The sequence below is a fragment of the Gopherus flavomarginatus genome, chromosome 4 (genome assembly GCF_025201925.1).
Source record: "Gopherus flavomarginatus isolate rGopFla2 chromosome 4, rGopFla2.mat.asm, whole genome shotgun sequence".
Taxonomy (NCBI): domain Eukaryota; kingdom Metazoa; phylum Chordata; order Testudines; family Testudinidae; genus Gopherus; species Gopherus flavomarginatus.
Genome location: NC_066620.1, coordinates 28,617,853 through 28,630,532, shown reverse-complemented (window position 1 = coordinate 28,630,532; position 12,680 = coordinate 28,617,853). Strand labels below are relative to the sequence as shown.

The window sequence follows — 12,680 nt, the reverse complement described above, 5'->3', positions numbered from 1 at the left end:
CATTTAATATTCCCGCCCTCTGTGCTGCTTGAGACAAGGGTATGTGAGAAGGGCGAATCCTCCAGCACTGAAGGAAAAGGTCCCATCTGCACAGACTGAGAGGCAAGGAAACAGAGGGGCAGTCAGTGCTCAGAGAGGAGAGAGGTCAGTGACGTACACCCAACAGGGGACACTGTCTTTTTGAGTATCACAGGGGTAGCTGTGTTAGCTAGGATTTGTAAAAAGTGAGAGTCCTGTGACACCTTATAGACTAACAGACGTACAGGAGCATAAGCTTTGAGGGGTGAATCCCCACTTCATCAGATGAATGGAGTGGGAATTCTGTGACTGGCTAGCCAACTACAAAAGCAGTTTCTCCTCCCTTGGCATTCACACCTCAACTGCTAGAAGAGGGCCTCATCCTTCCTGATTGAACTAACCTCCTTATCTCTAGACTGATTCTTACCTGCATATTTATACCTGCCCCTGCAGATTTCCGCCACATGCATCCAATGAAGCTGGTATTCACCCATGAAATCTTATGCTCCAATACGTCTATTAGTCTATAAGGTGCCACAGGACTTTATGTCTTTTTGAGGTGAGTGCAGCTTGCTTGGGATGGTGCTGACGATGGATAGAAAAAAGGCTGGAGTCAATGACAGATGAGACCACAGAAGAGGAAGGGGAATGGCAGCCCCACAGAAGGCCCTGGGTGCTCAGATGTCCCAGTTATTGCACCCTGGCCTGTCGTAGAGAGAGAAAAGACACTGAGGGACCCCGCCTCCTACAGTGATCCCATGGACAAGAACCTGGTTGTTAGTAGGGTGAAGGTTCCATCTGGGCAAAATGGAGCTGAAATCCCTCAGTGTCCTGGAATTTAAGCAATGGAAGCTTCAAACCCTGCACGGGTGTGGGCTGAGGTGCATCAGCAGAAGGTTGGACTGGACAGGGGCGGCAGGTTTGTATAATTTTTGGTGGTGCCCAGAATGGGACCAAGTCCTGCCCCACCCCCCACACACACCTGCCTAAGGCTCTGGGAGGGAGTTTGAGTGTGGGAGGGAGAGGGGTTGGAGTCTGGGAAAGAGTTTGGGTGCAAGGTCTGGGGTCAGTCAGGGGGTTGTGCAGCAGGAGGGTGTGCAGGGAGCAGGCTCTTGGAGGGAGTTTGGGTGTAGGTGTGGGGTCTGGCTTGGGGTTGGGGGTGCAGGAGCGGGTGAGGGGTGCAGCATTTACCTCGGACATCTCCCAAAAGCAACCTGCACCCCCCTCTGGCAGCAGCCCTAAGCAGGAGGGCCGGGGGCATCTCTGAGCATGGCTGCCCACAGACTCCACCCTTGCAGCTCCAGTTGGCAGAGTTGGCACTTGGGGTGGGGGCAGTACATGGAGACACCCCACCCCAGGGGCCGCAGGGACGTACCAGCCGCTTCCAGGAGTGGTGTGCCCCATGGAGCAAGGGTGGGAAGGATGCTGCCTTAGTTCCCTTGTGTTGCTGCTGGTGGTGGCAAGGGTCCCCGGGCCCTTTTAAATTGTGAAGGGGGCAGCAGGCGGGACCAGAGGAAACAGTCCCAAGGGCTTAACGTTGCTTTGCACAACAATAAATCTTGGAACAGGACAGAAATGAAATGGCCGCAGAACCTAAGGAATTAAAAGCCTCCAGATTCTTGTGTGTGCACTGACTCCAAACGGAAACTGTAATTTGACTCACTTTGTGTCTGCAGCCAGTAAAATATCAGGACAAAATCATTCCAGTGATTGTGACCCTGGGTTTGAGGAGGCTTTGGTCTTATTAAAATGTAACTAGCATGTTTCACTTGTGTTTTTAAAGGTGGCTTCCCCAAGCAATCCCAAGTTGTTCTTCCCACAGCTGGCTGATGGGGGGCAGCAGGGGATCTCTCCAATCTGAGAGAATCTCTCTGGGCCCCACTGTTAATTCTCCATCCTTTCTCCTCCTAATCACAGACACCCCTCCCCTCCCCGATATCAGTGTTTTAGAGAGACCCCTCCCTCCCTTTATGAGATACAGACTTTGTGACAGAGACTGGCTGGGGCTCATCTCTGCATGGCCCCAATGGGGAAGGACAGAGACTGGAGGCTGGGGGGAGAAAACGGGCAGAAGGAGTCAAATGGGGCTAAACCAGAATAGAGGAGATTTTCTTCCTGTTAAAATGTCCTGGAGTCTCATGGCTGAAAAGTCGCATCTTGAGTTAGGTTTGATGCATCAGCCTGACAATCGCCAGGCAAAGGTGTGACCCACAGAGACTGATAACTGCCTGCGTCCCAACTTTGTCTAAGAAGCACCTGCACTGTTGGAACAGGTTAGTGCAGAGGGGGATACTGCTGGGGTTACGAATTCAACCCTTATCTAGAGCCCTGGTTTCTATTCCTTGTGTAGTTTCCCCAACTTGCTTTGCTTAATTCACATGGAAAGTACCCTACTAGGAAAAGGAGAGTTCTAAAATGTGGAAGTAGGTGCATAGCTTGGAAACATCCCCCCTGTGCTGCCATTAGTTCCAGCAGATTGTCCACTGGCAGCATGAATTGAGTTCTTTGCTGCTGTGAAAGCTGCCAGGAAAAGTCTCTGGTCACCAGAGCTCCCTTCTTCTTCCAGCACATCCTTGGCTCCTTCCCTGCCTCAGTTACTGCTGTAGCAGGGTCCTATATACACTGAGCCTAAAGCTTTTGGAATCATAGATTTTTAGGGTTGGAAGGGACTTTTCCAAACCTTCTTAGCGCAATTGGCAGCACATCAGTCTCATAATCTGAAAGTCCTGTGTTCAAGCCTCAGAGAAGGCAATGGGTTGTTCTCTGGTTCAGATTTTCTACAGGAAATCAGAGTAAGGAAACTAGAGGAAAGTGGTTTCTAGACACCCTCCCCCACATCTAACACACACACAGATTTTTCTAAGGCATTAACTTTTCCTTCTTTATGGATCTTGTATTCTTCATAGAGCAAAATAAAACAAAAACATGCAAGTCCAAGCCTAATACAGTATGAAACTCAATACAGATCAAATCTCACCCTCAGAGATCTTCCAATAAGCTTCTTTCACAGACTAGACTTATATCTTGTCTGGGCCCAATCTTTTCACCAAGTATAGTCCTAGTTCCAGCTCAGGTGATAGCTAGGGGATTTCTCATGACTGCACCCACCTTTCTTCTGTTCCACTCCCTTATACAGCTTTAGTACAAGGCAGGAATCTTTTGTCTGTCTCCTGGGGAAGAGCCCCAGGTTTAAGATGGAGTCTTGTACCAGGTGACATTATCACATGTCCTGTGAGAACCCAAGCCTGCATTCTTCCTGGCCTGACTCCCAGATGGTGCAGGACAGAACCATCTGCGGTCTTGTTGTCCTGGTTAATGGGAGCCATCAAGAGTCCAAAACACTGTTAATGGCCTACACTTTGCATCATTACAACAGGACCTCAGAGTTATAGTTCATATTTCTAGTTTCAGATCCAAGAATGATCAGTTCATACAAATAGGATGAACACACTCAGTAGATTATAAGCTTTGTAATAATACCTTACAAGGGACCTTTTGCATGAAGCATAGTCCAGTTACATTATATTCACACTCATTAGCATATTTTCATAAAATCCTATGGAGTGCAATGTCACAGCAGGGATAGGGTTTTACTGCAGCACCTGGGAGCAGTTGAGTTTCGTGTTCAGGCTGTGGTATGAGTTGCTCCAGGTTTCTCGTAAGCACACAGGGACCTTAGCAGATGCTCTTGATGCAGGAATGGCCCCGACATGATAAAGTGATGGGGATTGCATTTTCCTTTTTTATTTTTGTATTTCCAATGACATTTCTATTTGTGATTTCGTTTTGCTTTGTATAACGGTGTTTTCTCCTGGATTTGTTATTTAACTAAAAAAAGAATAAGGCCTCAGGGCACCGGATGGAGGAGCAGGCTGGGGCTAGGACTGCCAAGAGAGTGAGAGTAGCAGGTTTTCTGTATTGTTTTGTCTTCATTTTCATGACTAGTTTCTCTTGTGCACTAAATTTGTTTCTTTCACATGTGAGCCTGGCTAGCTCAGTTGGTAATGCATTGGACTTTTAATCTGAGGGTCCAGGGTTCAAATCCCTGGTCAGATGACGAAGGAACCATTCCTCTCAACATGAAAGAAGGCATCTTTCCAGGATGTTATTTGACATCACCTTTCTTCCCCAGGACTTGGCCTTTTGTAGGAAGGGCCATGTACTGCCTGGGATTGAAGGGGCAACTTCCTCACATGCCCACTGGCCTCTCAGTCTGGATAAAGAAAGGCCTCTGGGAGCTGCAGCAAACTGCTGCATGACAACTTGGTGAGTAAATGCAGGCCTGCCTACATGGGCTCATCCGCACCAGAACTCAGCAGAGGTCTGGGGGTTCCCTATTGGTCCCATGGTGTAAGGGCCAGCACACAGGACTTTGAATCCTGCAATCTGAGTTGAAGTCTTGGTGGGATCTGAGGACAATTCCTGCATCACAAATCCTGCTGGGTCTTCCAAGACTATATCTTGCTTTCTGAAAGGCCATGAAAGCCTATCTTTTCCCCACTAGCTGTTGTGACTTGAGCGCAAGAGGGGACATTTGATCCAGAAGCCTGGCCGTGCCTGGAGTCCTGTAGGTAGTGATGCGAGCTGCATTTCCTCTGAGTCCTGAAGCTGAGCTGCAGCCTGGCCTAGGAGGCAGCCCTATTGGTTGACCTACTGGCCCAAAGTCACTTGGACGGTGTTGGTGTCCCTAGGAATGCTGAAGGGCCTAAGGCAGGGAGGCTCAATACTTCCCCCTATCAGTTAGGGCGGAAGAGGAGGGCTGCAAGAGTGGGCAGGTTGATGGCTGGTCCTTCTAGCATTCAGTTGGGGATGTGGTGGGAAATACGAACTGGGAGAAATGGTTGCAGACCTGTGAGGAATGGTTTGTCTGGTGGCGTAAGTGGATCGTGTCATTACCTACAAGGTTGTCATGCTCAAGACCCATCTGTGGGGAATTTCCTCAGCCATGTGTTTCCCCCTGCTCCACGAGTGCTACTGAGACCAAACACGATGGCCTTCCACCTCTTGTGGGGCAATAGGACATCCCTACCTAATCAGGAGAAGTGCGGCTTTTCTGCTGTAATAGAAGTGGGGTTGGGCCTGGTGGGCTTTGAAGCCTTGTACAGCTCTACTTTTTTGTGTTTCAATTTTCAGTGGTGGCTGAGCTGGAGGGCAGCTCAGGCCCGAGGGGAATGGTGGGGCAACCACAAAGAACCCAACTGACTCTTCCGATATGGCCGTATTTTTTTTGACCCCACCGGATGCAACACCGGGTATGGGATGGCTGATGGTGGCAGAAGGGGGAGGAGTAGACTCATAGACTTTAAGGTCAGAAGGGACCATTATGATAATCTAGTCTGACCTCCTGCACAATGCAGGCCACAGAATCTCACCCATCCACTTCTATAACAAACCCCTTACCTGTGTCTGAGTTATTGAAGTCCTCAAATTGTGGCCACTATGGAGACAGAAGCCCTCTACACCAACGTTCCACACAAAGATGGATTACAAGCCGTCAGGAACAGTATCTCCAATAATGTCACGGCAAACTTGGTGGCTGAACTTTGTGACTTTGTCCTCACTCACAACTATTTCACATTTGGGGACAACGTATACCTTCAAGTCAGCAGCACTGCTATGGGTACTCACATGGCCACACAGTATGCCAAAATGTTTATGGCTGACGTAGAACAACGCTTCCTCAGCTCTCATCCCCTAACGCCCCTACTCTACTTGCACTACACTGATGACATCTTCATTATCTGGACCCATGGAAAAGAAGCCCTTCAGGAATTCCACCATGATTTCAACAATTTCCATCCCACTATCAACCTCAGCCTGGACCAGTCCACACAAGAGATCCACTTCCTGGACACTACAGTGCTAATAAGCGATGGTCACATAAACACCACCCTGTACTGGAAACCTACTGACCTCTATACTTACCTACATGCCTCCAGCTTCCATCCAGGACACACCACACGATCCATTGTCTACAGCCAAGCTCTAAGGTACAACCGCATTTTCTCCAGCCCATCTGACAAAGACAAACACCTACAAGATCTCTATCAAGTGTTCTTACAACTACAATACCCACCTGCTGAAGTAAAGAAATAGATTGACAGAGCCAGAAGAGTACCCAGAAGTCACCTACTAGAGGACAGGCCCAACAGAGAAAGTAACAGAATGCCACTAGCCGTCACCTTCAGCCCCCAACTAAAACCTCTCCGGCGCATCATCAACGATCTACAAGCTATCCTGAAGGACGATCCCTCATTCTCACAGATCTTGGGAGACAGGCCAGTCCTTGCTTAAGACAGCCCCCCAACCTGAAGCAAATACTTACCAGCAACCACACAACAAAAACACTAACCCAGAAACCTATCCTTGCAATAAAGCCAGTTGACAACTCTGTCCACATATCTATTCAGGGTACGCCATTATAGGACCTAATCAAATCAGCCACACTATCAGAGGCTCATTCACCTGCATATCTACCAATGTGATATATGCTATTATGTGCCAGCAATGCTCCTCTGCCATGTACATTGGCAAAACAGACAGTCTCTACATAAAATAATAAACGGACACAAATCACATGTCAAGAATTATAACACTCGAAAACCAGTCGGAGAACACTTCAATCTCCCTGGTCACTCGATGATAGACCTAAAAGTTGCAATATTACAACAAATAACCTTCAAAAACAAACTCCAAGGAGAGACTACTGAATTGTAATTAATTTGCAAACTGGACACCATTAAACTAGGATAGAGTAAAGATTGGGAGTGGATGGGTCATTACACAAAGTCAAACTATTTCCCCATGTTTATTTGTCCCCCTACTGCTACTCACATCTTCTTGTTAACTGTTGGAAATGGGCCATCCTGATTATCACTACAAAAGGTTTTGTCTCCTGCTGATAATAGCTCACCTTAACTGCTCACTCTCGTTATAGTGTGTATGGCAACACCCATTTTTTCATGTTCTCTCTCTCTCTCTATATATATATATATCTTCCTGCTGTATTTTCCACTGCATGCATCCAATGAAGGGGGTTTTAGACCACGAAAGCTTATGCTCAAATTAATTTGTTAGTCTCTAAGGTGCCACAAGTACTCCTCTTTCTTTTTGCAGATAAATTAATGGTGGTTAAGTCCATGAATGGCTATTAGCCAGGATGGGTAAGGAGTGGGATCCCTAGCCTCTGTTTGTCAGAGGGTGGAGATGGATGGCAGGAGAGAGATCACTTGATCATTACCTGTTAGGTTCAATCCCTCTGGGGCACCTGGCATTGGCCACTGTTGGCAGATATGATGTGGAGTTGGATGGACCTTTGGTCTGACCCATTATGGCCATTCGTATGTTCTTATGACGGGATGGGCAAAGCACTACAACAGAGTTTCTGTAGTGTAGTGGTTATCACATTTGTCTAACACACAAAAGGTCCCTGGTTCAGAAACATGCAGGCTTAATTTTCCCAGCTCCTACTGGCCTGTCCCTGCTGTTGTAGAAGCAATAGAGATTTCTATGCTTGAAAGATCTGTTATACTTTCCTTGTTCCCACTTTTGTCTCCTCTCCCTCTCTGAATGCCTGTGAAGTGGCTTTCCCCACCCCCCCAGCTCCCTCCTGGACTGCTTGTGGGATGAATGTTCTGGTTGAAGAGCAGAAGAGCTCCCAGGTAGACAAGGTGTCTGGGATTCTAATTAGGCAGCACTCAGACACCCAGAGCATGGACACTGCCCAAGGTGGAGTGTGACCAACCATATGCAGCCAAGTCATCTCTAGTCGCAGGCCATGAGGTGTAGGCCCTTAAAAGGGGAAGGGGCCACGTGCTCAGGAGAGCACTCACAAGCTTGTACCTCCAGCGAATGCCCTTTGCCCAGACCACCTGGCCAGTGGTTCTCTGCGTTGTATTTCATTGTGCCTCAGGAAGACTTACCTTCATCGCACCATCCATAGCTGCGCTGTGAGACACTTACCTTGCAGAATCCTGACATCTCCAGGGCTGTGCCTGTCCTGGGAGCGCGAGTATGTGAGTGTGAGTGTGACCCCTCCTCCCCTGCTTATTTTGAGCTTAGCTATCAGTATAATAAATGTCCTGCTATCTGCCAGACTCTGGTGGGTCATTAGTCCTCCCTATGCTTACTAGCTGGCCCAATTTTGGGTAACACATGCGATAACCCTAACCCCTGCATGACAAGGGGTGGTGAAATGAGCTGAGGAAAAAGCCTTGGCATCAGCAGGGGAAAGCTAGATGATCTTGGAGAGTCACCTTTTGAAACCTTGTGGCTTGGCTTCCTCTGCCCTTGGAGATTGGCCTACGGAGGCCGGCTCTTCCTGATGGCCTCCTTTGTATGACTTGCCAAAGGAGGAAGTGAGGCAGGAATGGGGCAAAAGAGGAAAGTCGAGCTGAAGAAGGCAGGGCAGAAGCTAAGTGCCTTAGTGCGGCTAAGTGGGGTTAGTAGAGTGCCACCATTTGTTCTGCAAAGCCTGTGGAGGTGCCGTTGGCTACTGGGAGGTAGAATTCTATGCCTGCCTCTTGGCTTCCCAGGGATGGCTACTTGCATCCCAGAAGAAGAAGGATGCTTCTGGGTGAACGGAAGGCAAGCAAAGCTATGGGAGGAAATTTGAGTGCGGGGTACTGGCTCTGCGCTGGGGGAGGGGGTTGGGATTCAGGAGGGGTGGTGCTTACCCCGGGCACTGCAGCTCCCAAAGTGACTAGGACACACAACCCTGTGTCAGCAGCTCCTAGGTGAGCCGTGCCAGGGGGTCTCCGTGCACCGCTACCTGCAGGCGCCGCCCCCAGAGCTCCCATTGGCTGCAGTTCCTGGCCAATGGAAGCTGCAGAGTTGGTACTCGGGGCAGGGGTAGTGAATGGAGACACTCCCCGCGCCCCAGCGGATGCTGGGACATGCTGGCCATTTCTGGGAGTGGCATGGAGAGACGGACGCAGTGTGGGCAGGGAGCCACCTTAGTGCTGCTGGCACATCTCTGCACACCCATTATTGGAGGGGAGCAGAGGTCGTCCATGTGCTGCCTGGGGTAGGGGCAGTGCACAGAGCTGCCTCCCCTCCCGGGTCTATTACAGGAGAGGAGGGAGGTCTTTCGGCCTGTAAGGTGCAGCAGGTTGGACTAGATGATCGCATTGCTCCCTTCTGACCTTAAAGGCTCCAAGTCTAAAAGGGAGAGGTAAGTAAAGGAAGTTTTTTTTAAAAAAATAAACCAAACATTTTAATACTAGGATAACTCCAACAGCTTATTATATAGTCCTACCCCTTTCTTCCTCCACTGTGTTTTGAATGCCCTGCAGGACATTGATTCTCTCATTCCATTAATAAACTGATACAATGTGACTGAAATTAAACCAGTTCCTAGGGGAGAAAACATCACATCATTGCATTGGCTGGGAATTGAACCCAGATCAACTGCTTGGAAGGCAGCTATGCTCACCACTATACCACCAATGCACCTGGCAAAAATGCTACTTATGCTTGCCTAATGAGGCTAGAGCAGCATTGAGGAGATTTTCAGCCTGTTAAAATGTACTGGATTCTCATCACTGAAAAAAAACACCTCCATCTTCACTTGAGTTTGAACCATCAGCCTTTCAATTAGCCATCAAAGCTGTTAATCACAGGGGATGTCTGCACTACGGGTATCACAGCATACCTTCTCAGATCTGAACCTTAGAGTTCAGAAAATGAGAAACTAGCACCTGAATCCTCTAAGCTTAATTACCAGCTTAGATTTCATAGCGCTGCCACCACCCAAAAATATAGTGTTTTGGGGCACTCTGACCTCCCCAGCCTTCTCTGGGGACCCCAAGAACCCAGATCCCTTGGGTTCTTAAAACAAGGAGAAATAAACCATTCCCCCACCTTTCCCCCTCCCAGAATGTCCCTCCCTGGGCTATCCTGAGAGATACTGATCCAACCTCTTAAATCATCATATAGAGAAGCATCTCCCTTCCTTTCCACAAAGAGGCAAACAGATTCAAGGAAAACAAAGAGAGACTCTATCTCTCCCCCTCTCGTCTCCCCGCCACCCATCTTGGTGAGTTATCCCAATCCCCTGGAATAACACAAGGGAAACAAGGAAAAAAAATCAATCAGGTTCTCTAAAAAAGAAATCTCTTAATAAAAGAAAGGAAAAAGTAAAGAATTATCTCTGTAACTTCAAGATGTAAATATTACAGGGTCCTATAGCTTACAGACACCAGAAAGAGACTTTCCCCCCAGTACCAATACAAATCAAAATATTCCCAGCAACTACACATATAAAAGTTAACCAGCCAGATCCACAATTGCAAATAGAGTAAAACAATCAAAAAGCCTAAACCACCTGTTTTTACTTACTATTTGAAAAGAAACTTAGAGAGCCTGTAGTAATGTCTGGTCTCTCTCAGACCCTCCGAGAGAAGAACACACAACGGACAAAGAACACACACAAAAACTTCCCTCCACCCAAATTTAAAAGTATCTTGTCTTCTGATTGGTCTTCTGGTCAGGTGTCCAGTTCCCTGCTTGTAACCCTTTACAGGTACAAGAGACATTAACCCTTAACAATCTGTTTATGACAACGGGATTATTCCGATTTTACAGAAACCAGTTTTTGGAAACAGATTGTATAAAGTCGAGTGCATGCGGCCCCACTAAGCACATTAATTCAGCGGTGTGCGTCCATGTACCAAGGCTAGCATCGATTTCCGGAGCGTTGCACTGTGGGTAGCTATCCTGTAGCTATCCCATAGTTCCCACAGTCTCCCCCGCCCATTGGAATTCTGGCTTGAGATCCCAATGCCTGATGAGGCTAAAACAGTGTCATGGGTAAATGTCGTCACTCACTCCTACCTCCGTGAAAGCAACGGCAGACAATCATTTCACGCCCTTTTCCCTGGATTGCCTGGGCAGACGCCATAGCATGGCAACCATGGAGCCCATTCAGCCTTTTTTCACTGTCATCGTATGTCTAATGGATGGTGCTGATAGACACGGTACTGCATTGCTACACAGTAACATCCTCTTGCCTTTTGCAAGTTAGCAAAGATGGTTACCAGCCGTACCGTCCCGTCTGCTGCTTTGCAAGTTGACAATGACAGTTACCAGTTATACTGTACTGTCTGCTGCTGTCATTGGTGCTCCTGGCCGGCCTCAGTGAGGTCGGCCGGGGATGCATGGACACAAATGGGAATGATTCCCCGGGTCATTCCCTTCTTTGAGTTTTGTCTAAAGGGAGAGTCAGTCCTGTCTAGACTATCAGGCAAGTCTACTAAAGAACCAGAGAGGCCAAAGGCCACTCCCAGTCAGAGCCCAGACATCCCACAGAAATGATGAGCTGCATGCCATTCTAGTGGGTGCCCCTGCAACAACCCCACCCATTGCTTCCCTCCTCCTCCAACCCTCCTAGGCTACCGTGGCAGTGTCCCCACATTTGTGTGATGAAGTAATTAAGAATGCAGGAATTTGAAACAACACTGATTTTATTGCCTTTGCAAGCAGAGCTCAAAGCGGGGAGGGGACGGCTGCCTCCAGCTGCTATGATATTCCAGGCAAGACTGAATCTCCATTAGGCAAAGCTTAAAGAAGAGAATGACCTGGGAGTCATTCTCATTTTTGCCCAGGTCCCCCGGCCAACCTCACCGAGGCCGGCCAGGAACACTCACGGGATGATGATGAAGGATACCAGTTCTACTGTACCTTCTGACATATGGAAGGGAAGGGAAGAGGATGCTGCTGTGTAGCGCTGCAGCACCACGTCTGCCAGCAGCATCCAATAGACATAAAGTGACATTGAAAAAAAGCAAGAAACAATTTTTTTTCGTTTGCTTTCATGGGGGGCGGGGGCGAACAACATATACACTGAACCACCTGCAACAATGATTTTGACCCTTCAGGCTTTGGAAACTGAGCCAAGAATTCAAATGGTTTTCAGAGAGTGTGGGAACTGTGTGACAGATACAGTCATCAGTCGCCCTTCCCTCTGTGAGCGTCCATTTCATTCTTTGGCTTTCTGGTACGCTTGTCTCAGCTCCTTAAGTTTCAGCACTGTGTTGAGTCCCTGCTGTGGCCTCTGTCCGTCATAACCTTGGAGATTTTTTCAAATGTTTTGGCATTTTGTCTTTTGAAACAGAGTTCTGATAGAACAGATTCATCTCCCCATATAGAGATCAGCTTCAGTATCTCTCATACGGTCCATGCTGGAGCTCTTTTTTGATTCTGAGACTGCATGGCCACCTGTGCTGATCGGCACTCCACACTGGGCAAACAGGAAATTAAATTCAAAAGTTTGCGGGGCTTTTCCTGTCTATCTGGCCAGTGCATCCAAGTTCAGATTGCTCTCCAGAGCGGTCACAATGGTGCACTGTGGAATAGCACCCAAAGACCAATACCATCGAATTGCTGCCACACTAACCCTAATCCGACATGGCAATACCGATTTCAGTGCTACTCCCCTCGTCGGGGAGGATTACAGATATTGGTACTAAGAGCCCTTTATATCAATATAAAGGCCTTCGTTTCATGGACAGGTGCAGGGTTAATGAGATTTAATGCTGCTAAATTCGATATGAACTCGTAGCGTTGACCAGACCACACAGAGCAGCAGGTTTCCCCTATTGTTTCCTGCTCTTGTTTTCTTCACTAGTTTCTCTTCTGCACCAACTTGCTCTTCTCCTTTGTGA

The 12,680-nt window shown here is 48.1% G+C and overlaps 1 non-coding gene across 1 annotated transcript; it reads right to left on the bottom strand.

Moving 5' to 3' along the window:
• Positions 1 to 9,396: 9,396 nt before the first annotated feature.
• TRNAG-UCC (transfer RNA glycine (anticodon UCC)) lies at positions 9,397 to 9,468 on the bottom strand. Its single transcript has one exon. It is a non-coding gene; the product is annotated as a tRNA-Gly (tRNA).
• Positions 9,469 to 12,680: the final 3,212 nt, after the last annotated feature.